General features: G+C 41.5%; 1 long non-coding RNA gene across 2 annotated transcripts in view; it reads left to right on the top strand.

Annotated features, from left to right (window-relative positions):
• The window catches only part of LOC129045578 (uncharacterized), a 60540-nt gene extending 49368 nt beyond the window's left edge, over window positions 1-11172 (top strand). For both annotated transcript variants that reach the window (XR_008505529.2, XR_008505528.2), the window contains exon 3: window positions 11076-11172. This is a non-coding gene — a long non-coding RNA (uncharacterized LOC129045578). The remainder of the gene's footprint in view (window positions 1-11075) is intronic.
• The last annotated feature ends 1406 nt before the right edge of the window (window positions 11173-12578 follow it).

Below are 12578 nucleotides of genomic sequence, written 5' to 3'. Positions count from 1 at the left end.
TCTTACTGAGGGACACTAAGGTTGTTTCCTGTTTCTCAAAACTATAAACAAAGTGTGAATACATCTTTTCAAATTTGTGTAATTATCTCTTTTGGGTAAAATTCTACAAGTACCATTGTTACCAAAGGGTATATACATCTTATATTTTATTTTTTCTTGTCAGATTGCCCTCTGAAAACACGTACATTTTGCACGCCCACAGAAAAAGTGGGAAGTCCATGTTTCTCCCAACTTTGTCAATGTGTGAGTTTGAGAAATTTTAAAAAATCTTTGTCAAGCTGATAGGTAAAATCATCTCAGTATTGTTTTAATTTGCCTCTTTGAATATTAGTGAAGTTGAAAATTTTTTTCATATATTTACTGACCTCTTGCATTTAATTACCTGCTTGTGATTTTTGCCCTTTTTTTTTCTATTGGAGTTTAAATTGTTCTTAATTTGTACAAATTCTTTTAATATTATGGATAGTAACCCTTTACCTCGCATTATTGTCATTTTTTTCCTTAGTTTGTCATTTGTCTTTCAACCTTATATGTGATTTTTTTTTTTTTGCCACACAAAAAGTTTTCCGTTGTTTGTACTCAACATTATTTGTCTTACTTTTTCCTATTTTCTATTACTTTCGTGTTTAAAAACATTTATATTTAAATCTTTGGCCTGTCTGTAATTTATTAAGATGTAGTGAGGTAACAATCTAATATTTTCCTCCTAATTACCGGTCAATTCTCCCAACATTTTTCAATGATCCATTATTTTCTTCAGTGATTTGAATGTCGATTCTTGTCCCATACTTAATGAGCACCCAATTCTTTGCCACGTCCCTGAGCCCCGCAGCCTGGGGCTCCGTCACATTGTCAGAGTCTGAGACCCAGCCGAGCCCCCCGTTCCTGCACAGCCAGGGAGACTGGTGAGCGCTGCCTCAGTCGGAGTGCAGGAAGGAGGGGGAGCGTGGAGGCCATGTTGCAGCCGTTCTTGGGGAACAAGACTCTGACTCGTGCAGTGCCTGGAACATTCATGGGCGGCTCCTTCGAAGCACAAAAATAAATGGAGCTCTAACAGCACGGTAGCAGACTGCCTGGACTTTCTTCCCCGGGGGCACTGGGCTGATGGCTTCTCTATTCTGGCCATTGCTTTAGGTGCCGGCAGGATGCCCACTCGCAGTAGAACTGTGCCCTGATCCCCCAGCGTTCAGGGTGACTAAGGAGAGCGTCCTTCAATCCTTGTACAACCATCCCTTTCAAAAGGGAGTTATTTTTCGAGTTTCAGAGGTAAAAAGAAAGGAGACAAAACAGTTTCATCTCTATCAAGGCATTCTGCTTAACATAAATTCTTGATTTAAAAAAAAAAAAACCCAACAACCCTGGTTTTCATTGGGAGAGACAAGCATGCATGGTCCCTCACCATTGCTGCGTCTTGACTCCTTCCAGGACCTGCCGAAGCCTGCTCAGTCACTGCCGGCCTCTCTACTCCCAGAGATGTCCCTTCTGCTCTGGTACCCAGAGGTGGGCTGTCCCTCCCTAGAGCCCTTTGAATTCTGTTGTTGTTGCCATTCCTGCTACTGTCTTCTAATACCAGGTTTAAGCTACTGCCTGAGCTTCACCTCTGCAGATGCTGGAAGTCCTTGCTTTGAGAAGGGATAGCCTGCCTACCCTATCTCCCTTGGCCATACACACTTTGTTTGGACCCTGGGCCAGGGTACCTGGCTGAGGGGTAGGTGGAGGCTGAAATTCAGCACTCAACACAGGAGTCCTGACATGGTGCTAGGGAGGTGGGCAGGTGCTGGGTCTGCCTCAAGGAGGGTGTGCCTTTTAAATTTGTACAGAGCCTCTGTACGGCCTGGCTGCAGTCCTGGTGTGGGGCTGGGAGAAACTATAAGGTAGCCTGGAGTTATGACCTTTTGCATTAAGAAAATTGACCAAACCCTTTACGGTGTTTAATGGGAGGGTCCACTTCAGGCATTACACAGTATAGATGCTTCTTATCAGTTTCTCTCCCTGCGCTCTGATGGGAAGCCTATTGTTGCTGACTCTGCTTCTACACTTGGAATGAATGTGAACATTGCACTTCTGCTTGCCTTTAGCTGAGGGATACCTATATTGCTATGATGAAAGTCTATTCTCTGAGATGAAGTATTCATGCATGGTTCTTTATTAGCCCTCTTTTTTTTTTTCTTTAGCTTAGAGACTTATATCATTATATCATTCCATGCCATGAAAAAGGGCAAAGAACATCTCTGGAATTGTCAACCCCAAGCCCTTCTCCTAGAAACTGTCTCTCCTCCAACCTCCCTCACTTCCCTCTTATCCCCATGGCTAAGTCAGGAGTATATCATTTCCATATAATACATCTGTTAGGTTTGACCCAACCTGGGCACAAAGGTTTTGCCTATTAAAATGGAGAGGGATGATTCACCTCTAAGAATAAAGCTATAAGATTTTAAAAAGAAAAGAAAAAGACTTATGTATGGCTAGCTTTCCTCCTGGTAGAGAGAGCTGATCTGCACGGAGAATGATGGTAGCCTCGAGAGAGAAGCAGAGATTCCAAATAGAGAAGGATAGAGTTCTGGCAACTTTCTACTTTCTGGTTCTCATTGTTCCAGAGGCTCAGCCGCCTCCCAATTTTCCCCATCATTTGCCTATTCACCTCCTTCTAGGATTTGGTGAACCAGCAACTCCTGCTTCCCATCCCCTTTGCTTAGGCTAATTCAAGTTGTCTTTCTGTCCACCTTACCATGGAGAGCTTTACTTACACAAAGGCAAATAAAGTACCCTAGGGATTCTTTGTTTTCCTAGTTAGACTCCATGGGGCCTGGACTATAAATATTACTTCACATGGATGAAAACCAGAGGTTGATTGGGTGATCTGTCATTTGGATTGCTAAAGAGGATTCATTACCCAGCTGAAGTTTAACAGCAAAGTGAATAGTGGAGGAAATAAGGTCCAGAGGGTTTTCCGGTTCACAATAATGCTGATTTCCTGAGAAAACTGTTGACCCCAGACAAGGCATTTACTTTTTCAAGAGAATTGTTTTGTCTTGCTTTTTTTTTTTTTTTAAACAACAGAGTGCTATTGTATAGTAGGCATTCTTGAGATGATTTTCTTTCTATACACATATCTGAGAAAAGTAAACAGGGGTATGAGTGGAATAAACAGGATTGAACACGCGTACGTGTGAAGCACAGAATGAAGAATCTCTGCTGAAATTTTGCTCATGGTTTCATGGGATCAATGTTATTGTAAACCTATATTTCATGTTTGCATTAATGACACCCATTCAGTCACCATTTACCTTGGGAAAACTCTATGGGGGCTATAGGGTTGGACAAGAGTTCCTTCCCACAGGGATTTTATAACCTTAGTCTGTAAGTATACTCCTGCAAAGAAGTAGACACTGTAACAAAGAGAATGAAGTATTCTGGAAGCATTGAGGGAAGAGAAATGATTCCAGCTGGGTTGGAACGCAAATGGCAGGTTTATATTACCCAAGCTCAGAGAAAACTATGTACAAATCTAAAATGTCAGTTTATCAATGATAATTATGTCTGACAAGTTTCTAGATGCTTCTTTGGTTGTACATGAGCTTACTACAGAGCCCTTAAGTAACCCCTGACACTTCCTTAACTGAGATTCTATTTTATGATGAAAATTTCTCAAAATACTTCACAATTCTAAAGCTTGCAGATTTTATTATGACTTTTAAAGATTTTATTTATTTATCTGACAGAGAGCGAGAGAGCAAGAGAGAGCAAGAGAATGCATGAGCGGGGTGGGGGGGGCAGAGTGAGAGGGAGAAGCAGACTCCCCGCCAAGTGGGGAGCCCGATGTGGGACTCAACCCCAGGACCCTGGGTCATGACCTGAGCTGAAGGCAGACGCTTAACTGACTGAGCTACTTAGGCACTTGCAGATTTTATAAGGTGAGAGGGAATGCAGTGAGTGGTTTGATGGATGAAGTTCAAAGGGCAAATCTCTTTTCTTACTAAAAATGAGCAAGGATTAGCAAGTTGTTTGTTGTTGTTGTTGTTGTTGTTGTTTTGTAAAGGGCCAGACAATAAGTATTTTTGGCTTTGCAGGCCTTGAGAATTCTGTCACAACTACTCAACACTGCTGTGTTAGAGCAAAAGTAGCCATAGGCAGTATGTAAAGATGAACATGGCTGTGTCCCAATAAAACTTTATTTACAAAAACAGGTAGAGGGCTGAATTTAGCATGCAGGCTGTCATTTGTCCACACCTGAATGAAGACAAAAGGGAAAGGAGAAAGGTTATGAGCATTTAATAAAAAGAACCTACTGGTACTGTGTCGTATATTGTGGGGAGATATAAGGACACAAAGCACATGGTCCAAAGTCCAGTAGAGTGTAGGAAACCTGTAAACAAATAACCAGAATATGACATGATATGGGATGTCTTAAGTGAGGGCCAAATATTTTTGGTTTAGAAAAGGCAGAAGATAGGATCTGCTCACCTGGAGAAAGGGAAAGGGACCGTAGGCAGGAGGAGCCGTGTACGAAAATGAACAGGGACAAAAGAACCTTAGGAGGGAACAAGGGACATTTAGAAGGAAAGTCTGAAGCATAGTTATGTGCCTACACCTTGTTTTCTGTCTTTGCTGTTCCCAGAGCCTCATGGCTGGATGTCCACTCTAGAATTAGTCTGACCTTAATAAGGACCCATCTCAGCAGCTGTAGCCTCACCAAAGTGGCTTGAAATAAAGTCATACTCTGGGGCCCAGAATCTGGTGGCACAGTGCTGGTCACCTGCAGTTGTACCCCTGAGATTTCTTCACCACAGCATTTCCCAAGCCTGGTATTTGCTCTTGTTTTTGACAGACCTTCAGCTTTGCCTTAATTTCTCCTCCTAAGTTAACCGGACTAGGACCCAAATGCTCCTTTAGGACTATGATTTTGGTACCCACATTGGCACCTCCCAACTGTCCTTCCTGGAGCTGGATCCTGCTCCCCAAAGTCTCTGCTGGCAGGTGTAGGTCTGCTGTATCAGGGCAAATATCCAGATAATTGATCAATATCCCACCTGGCTTCCAAATGATACTGGCCCAGTTTCTTCCTTCCCAGACTAAAAAAGCCATATGGCTTACTCTTTTCCCCTGCTGGCTGTCTGTTGCAGGAACTTCGCATACCCTGTGCCCAAGCCCATCTGAGTTAGTGCAGTGTCACAAGCCTCATGCCCGCTCAGCCTGAAATGGGCCAGGCTGAAATAAGCTTCCAAACCATCCTTTGACTCCCTTGTTGCCAGCTGGCCGTCAGGATTCCCATTTGTCAAGTTAAAAAAAAATAAAAAGCCAACACTGATGGGATGCATGCAGCTTTTACCTATAACTATTGCAGAGGCCATCTGGAGTTGCTTTGAGAAGGATAGTGGGACCACATCTGGGCTTGATGAGAAGTAACATGATTAATTAGCAATAAGTCCAGTTTGCTTCCATGACATACAGCCCCCAACTAAAAACAAGTTGGCTAGGGGCACCTGGATGGCTTAGTCAGTTGAGCGCCCAACTCTTGATCTCAGCTCAGGTCTTGATCTCAGGGTCATGAGTTCAGGCCCCATGTTGGGCTCCACACTGGTGGAGGTGTGGAGGTGTGGAGCCTACCAAAAAAAAAAAAAAAGAGAGAGAGAGAGAGAGAGAGAGAACAACCTGGTTAGAGACCTCAGAGTTACCAGTCTCTGCTTTGAGAACTTTGTCACCAGATCTCATGATGGCAACAGGTGTGGATATTTGAGTAGTTGCTCCTAGATGAAGAGGAAAATACCCATCTCTACTCATTTGGATCCTATCCACCGTCATGCTCTTGCCAATTCCAAATATCTACCATCTATCTACTCTGCTAGATATTTGATAGATGGTGGCTATTCGGAGTACTGTTTTGGAGCATTCGGAAGCCACATTTGGACTTTTCAGGAAAGACCACCATGATGGATTAGCAATGTCCACCATGGGTTGGGAGGAAGGATGGGGAGAATAATGGCATGCAAACCACATATTTTCCATCCCCATCCCAGACCAAGAGGGCAGTATCCTGAGTCATGTGTTTTGGGAGAGGGGCAAGATGCTGCAGTAGGGCCTCAGGGAACAAGAACAACATCTCCTGTATGGACTCAGGATCTTTGTGTGAATCATTAGCACCTCAACCAGTACCATAAGAAGCTTTCCTTCCTGAGAGCCTGCAGAAGGTCATTGGAATGACCAGTTGAGATCATCTTGAAATACAGTTTAGCAAGATCAGTTCAAATAACAAGATTGATCTTCTTCTCTCAGCACTTTAATTCCAACTGGGCCTAAATTCCTTTTGTAGCCTAGCGTAACCAGAGTGAAAGACTCTGCATTGACAGTCTCCCAATGTCACCTATGTCTCATAAGTATACTTGCCTCAAATAAGTACCCCGAAATGTCAAAAATACTAAAGCAAAGGGGTGGAATGTGAAATACCTAGTCATCAGTCGGTAAGGCTGTAGTCCATATGACAGCCCAGGGGGCAGTTAATCTCTGAATTCCTTGGGCAGGATTCCCTGTGGTGCTGAAAGTTTTTTTTTTTAAGGATTTTATTTATTTGACAGAGAGAGACACAGCAAGAGAGAGAACACAAGCAGGGGGAGAGGGAGAGGGAGAAGCAGGCTTCCTGCTGAGCAGGGAGCCCGATGTGGGGCTCGATCCCAGGACCCTGGGATCATGACCTGAGCTGAAGGCAGACGCTTAATGACTGAGCCACCTAGGCACCCCGAGAGTTTTTACTTCAGTAATCTCGGAGGACGTTATGAAAGAAAACTGAGGTTGGCTGTATCTTATAATATATAATAATGAAAGAAATGTAAATTAAAACAAAGGTGAAATAATTTTAACCACTGAAATTAGCAAAGATAAAAATTTTTTTAAAAGATGAGAGTTAGGGGTGCTTGGGTGGCTCAGTATGTTAAGCATCTGCCTTCCACTCAGGTCATGATCTCAGGGTCCTGGGATCAAGCCCCGAATCGGGCTCCCTGCTCAGTGGGGAGTCTGCTTCTCCCTCTGCCACTCTCCCTGCTCATTCTTTCACCCTCTCTCTCTCAAATAAATAAATAAATAAAAATCTTGAAAAAAAAATAAATGATCAGAGTTAGTAAACTTATAGGAAAGTATATAGTCTCATTTCTTGTTGTTGGAAGCATTAATTAGAACAACCTTTTCTTGTATTTTACAGTTTGTATAAAATCTTAAATGTTCATAGTTCTGGGTCCAACATTTTTATTTTTAGAAATTTATTCTAAGGAGATAATTGGACAAGTATATACAAATGAATGTATTATGATGTTAACTGCAGTATTTTAAATCAGGAATAACATAAATGTCCAGCAATAGACTTATTTAAATAAATTATGGTACATTCAGATGATATATATTATTCTATCAATAAAGTTAATATTTTAAAGAATATCATAAGAACAATGTTGAACGTAAAAATAGTTTACAAAATGGTGTGGTAGTATGATTATAATTTTGTTATAAAATTGTATTGATGTAAATATTTATTTCAAAAAGACTGGAAATATATATATAGCACTGAGGGATGAGAATACAAATTGTGGGACATCCATATAGTGAAGTATTATGTAGGTATTAAAGGATGAGGTTGATCTATATGCTAAGGGGCACAGATGTCCATGATATATTTTAAAGTTTTTATTTAAATTTGTCAGTTAACATACAATATAATATTAATTTTAGGTGTACAATATAGTGATTCGATACTTCCATACATCAGCCAGTGCTCATTACAGGTGCGTGTCTTAATCCCCATAATATATATATTATGAGCTCATTTGTATTTTTAAAATTTATTTATTACTATTTTTTTAGATATTATTTATTTATTTGACAGAGAGAAGTGAGAGAGAGAGAGAGAGTGCGCACATACAGGGGGAGCGGCAGAGAGAGAGGGAGAAGCAGGCTCTCTGCTGAGCAGGGAGCCTGATGCAGGGCTCAATCCCAGAATCCTGGGATCATGACCTCAGTCGAAGGCAGATGCTTAACTGACTAAGCCACCCAAGTGTCCCTAAAATTTATTTTTTTTTGAAATTTATTTATTTATTTGAGAGAGAGAGAGAGAACAGGGAGGAGGGTCAGAGGGAGAGAAAATACCAAGCAGACTCACTTGATGAGTACGGAGCCCAGGCTCAGTCCCACAACCCTGAAATCGAGACCTGAGCAGAAACCAAGAGTCGGTTGCTCTACTGACTGAGCCACCCACAAAGGTGCCCTTCCTTTGTATTTTTTTTTTAAAGTTTGTTAAAAATTTCACAAAAGAATCTCTAAGGAGACACCTTCAACTAGTAACTGCAGTATATCTTGGGTGAGAAATGAAGGGGTTGTTCTGTTTATTTTTTTTTTTTTAAGATTTTATTTATTTATTTGAAAGAAGAGAGAGAGAGCACAAGCAGGGGGGGTAGCAGAGGCAGAGGGAGAAGCAGGCTCCCCGCTGAGTAGAGAGCCTGACGTGAAGCTCGATCCCAGGATCCTGTGATCATGACCTGAGCGGAAGGTAGACGCTTAATCGACTGAGCCACCCAGGCACTCGGAATGCTACATAACAACTCACCTTAAAATATGGTGGCTTGAAGCAATATATTCATGTATTAGCTTTCCCTGTTTATGTGGATCAGGAATTTGGGAGCTGCAGCTGGTGGTTTGCTCATATTCAGAATATAGCCAGACTGTAGCTGGGGTTGGGTCATCTTGAATATTTGTTCATTTATATTTCTGGTGCTTGGACTGGAAAGGCTTGAACAGCTGGGGCTCCTAGAAGTCTCTGGGTTTTCCATGTGGTCTCTCCAGTGTGGCAGCTTCGAGGTAGCTGGACTTATATGGCTTCTCAGGGCTCCTGAGTTACATGTCCAGAGAGAGTGAGAGCCAACCAGAAGCCTGTTGCCATTTATGACCAATCCTGAAAGTCACTTCTGACACATTCTTCTAGTCAAAGGCAGTTACAAAGGTCTGTCAGGACCAAGGGGAGGAATCCTGACCCCCATCTCTTTTTTCTTTCCTCCAGTTTTAATGAGATATACCTGGCATATAGCATTTTATTAGTTTAAGGTGTACAAGGTAGTAATTTTATATGTGTATATATTGCAAAGTGATCACCATAATTAAGGTTAACACATCCATCACCTGACATAGTTATAATTTTTGTGTGTGTGGTGAGAACTTTTAAAATCTACTCAAACATACAATACAGTATTGTTAACTATAGTCACCATACTGTACATTACATCCCAAGAACTTATTCATCTTATAACTGGAAGTTTGTACCTTTTTTTTTAAGAAAGCTTTTGCCCAACATGAGGCTGGAACTCACAACCCTGAGATCAAGAGTCACATGCTGTGCCGACTAAGCCAGCCAGGTGCCACTGGAATTTTATTCTTTTTAACCACATTTACCTTTTCCCCCCTCAACCCCCAACTTCTGTCTCATCCTATTACAATGGATGATGAAATAGTTCACTTCCCTCCTCAATTTCCCCTCTGTCCCCCTTTGAATATAATTACATCACCATTTTTGGTACTATATTAGTTACCTTAAAATTAACTATTAAAACACAGCATTAAGTACTATAAAAGCAGTAAGATAGGAAACATTTTACATAGGGAGGTGGACCCAATTATTTAGGCTATAAAGTTAATGTGACAAATTATATTAGAATTCAGTTGTCTTTGTCTTTAACATCCAATTTAAGCTAAATGCCTCTCTTTCAGTTCACCTCTCAAGGGAAACTTCAAGTGCACAACGGAGTTTATTGTGCTGCTAAAAATAAAAATATTTTAATACTTTATTAGAAATTGTAGTAGATGAGGAACCCTAGTAAAGACTAAAACTGGCTAATTACTCTAGGGATAAGGAAGGGACATGTGGGTTAAAAACTGGAAGACCAAGCAAGAGGAGAAAACAGAAGGCTCAGCATGGCAGAGACTGCTGATGGAAAGCTCAGCTTCCAATTAGTGTCCCCATGCTATTGGGTATGGCAATGGATGCAGTCCAGTAAAAGCATTACAGTTGTCAGCTTAACAAATAAAAGCACGGGGCTCTCAGTTAAATTTGTATTAGTGAATACATGTGCCATGCGATATTTTATCTGGCAATACACTGAAAAGTGTATTTATCAACCTCCCTCATAGATAGAGGTGAGCAATGAGGTGTCAGAAGAATCCACCACAATGGGCAGGATGACAGACTGAGAAAGGAGGCTACCGGATGCTGATGACATCACAGAGCCACTCTACAGCCTGGATGTATCTTACAAGCTTGCTTGTATAAGTTAGTTATTTCAGTTTTCTATTTTATGTCATTGAACTCAGTGCTAACCCAAACACTTTGTGTGCTATTATCAAAAGATCAGAACCGTGGTCAAAGCAATCATCTCTATGCAAGCAGTGTAGAACAAGATGTCAGCAGAGGATAGAGTTGCAGGTAATTGACAAAGACCCTTATGGACAGGTGACTGGCATCAGAGAGGTCTAGAAACAGGCATCAAAGACCAGGTCAAAAAGGATGGAATTTGGGGTCCCTGGGTGGCTTAGTTGGTTGGGTGTCTGCCCTCGGCTCAGGTCATGATCTCAGGGCCCTGGGATCAAGCCCTGCATTGGGCTCCCTGCTCAGCGGGCAGTCTGCTTCTCCCTCTCCCTCTACCCACCCTCCCTGCCCTCTCGTGCTCTCTCTCACTCTGTCTCTCTCTTGAATACATTTTTTTTAAAAATCTTTAGAAATGGGGTGGTAGGCAAAAGCTTCCTCCTAGAGGGATATGATCATGATGTCAGATCAATTTCCATTCAAGCGGGATCCTAGTGATAAAGCTACTTGTATCTTGACAGTGGTAGTGAACACATGAGTCTATACATGTGATATAAAATTGCAAAGAACTAAATGCACATATAACACACAAATGACTACATGTAAAACTGGTGAAGGTCAATTGTATAAATACAATTTTCTGGCTGTGATGTTGTGTTGTAATTATACAAATTGGTACTTTGAGGGAAAAACTATATGAAGAATATGTATAATCGTTCTGTATTATTTCTTACAACTGCAGGTGGACCTACAATGACTTCAAAATAAAAAGTTTAGTAACTCTGGGACATGGAACCCTTAGTACGGGGTTGAAGAAAGGATTCCAGCACTGAGCAGAAGGTGGGACTAAATAAATGTCAAGACTTCTTCGAACTCTTAGGATTCCCTTATTTCTCTTTTCTTTCTTTCTCTCCTCCTTTTTTTTTTTTTTTAAGAGAGAGAGAGTGAGCACGCACAGTTTGGGGGGGAGAGGCAGAGGAAGAGAGAGAATCTTAAGTAGGCTCCATGCCCAGCATGGAGCCCGATGTGGGGCTCGATCTTACCACCCTGAGATCATGACCTGAGCCAAAATTAAGAGTTGGATGTTTAACTGACTGAGCCACCCAGGTGCCCTTCCTCTTCCTTTTTTCTTTCTTCCTTCTTCACAGTTCTTTCTATTTTCTACGTACCAAGATAAGTCTAAGACCTCCCACTGGAATCCATTGCTGTTACTTTATTGATGAAATCCGAAAGCTCCTCAGTTTGGCCCCAGGACTCTCCATAATCTAGTCTCTGCCTACTTCTCTAGTCTGAAAGTCCAACAGTTCTCCTTCACAGTCCAGAAAAACCAAACAGTGGGTACTATGCTGCCTTATACCCACCAATCCCTCCCCACACCCCCCTGCAGTATTTTCTTTGACTTGCCTTTCTCTGGAAAACTCCATGGTGGTCTTTGATTTCACTTGATCCACTTTCAACTAAGACACTCTCAGTGTTAGTCGGCCAGCTACCCAGGCATAAACACCCCCCCCCACACACACAATCTGGAAATTTGATGCTGGTAAACCTAGATTTTTAGGTGTATCTCCTTATATAAGTGAAGAAATTGAAATTAGTCCATTCTAATTTTAGTGCATAGAAGACATCTGTTAGTTTGAATTTGAAGATGTAAGAAGAAAATTTATTTATTATCAATAATCCTTCACTGGCTTCTAAAGAAAGTGGATCCCACTTAACTGGAGGATCAATCTGGGAGCCTTGGGCATGCTGCAAGACTGGAATAAGGGATCACAAATGGTTGTTGCGCAGGTTTGGAACAAGAGCTGGGCAGAGTGCACGTGTTTGGCATAAGAGAGAGTTTGTGGGTGGGGAGCTCCAAGAAGCAGGGATGGTTGTTGGGAGGGTGCACTGCTATAGAGAGGAAGAGGGCTTTGAAAGCCCAATACAGAGATTTGAAAGAAAAGATACAGCTGAAGGACTCCATTCCTTCCTTTTTCTTTTTTTTTTCCCCCTTTATTTGTGAAAAGCTATGCACTATTCCCCAGTGGAATTTTCAGGAAAAAAAAATCTACTTGAATCACTTACCTTATTTTTAAATGGAGTTTTGTTTTGAGGGAACTTAAAGATGAGTATTCTGGCATAAGGGTTAGAGACTCGCACACACACACAGTTAAGGAAATATCTTTAAGATGTTGGTTTGAAGAGATACCAAGTGAGTAGCTTATCTAGAGTTCACAGTATCCTTAATACAAGGTGGACTGCACTT

The sequence above is a fragment of the Mirounga angustirostris genome, unplaced genomic scaffold (genome assembly GCF_029215605.1).
Source record: "Mirounga angustirostris isolate CCGP_5_RB_7025 unplaced genomic scaffold, mMirAng1.0.hap1 SCAF_5, whole genome shotgun sequence".
Taxonomy (NCBI): domain Eukaryota; kingdom Metazoa; phylum Chordata; class Mammalia; order Carnivora; family Phocidae; genus Mirounga; species Mirounga angustirostris.
The sequence above is the reverse complement of the archived record's forward strand: the minus strand, read 5'-3'. Positions and strand labels throughout refer to the sequence as shown.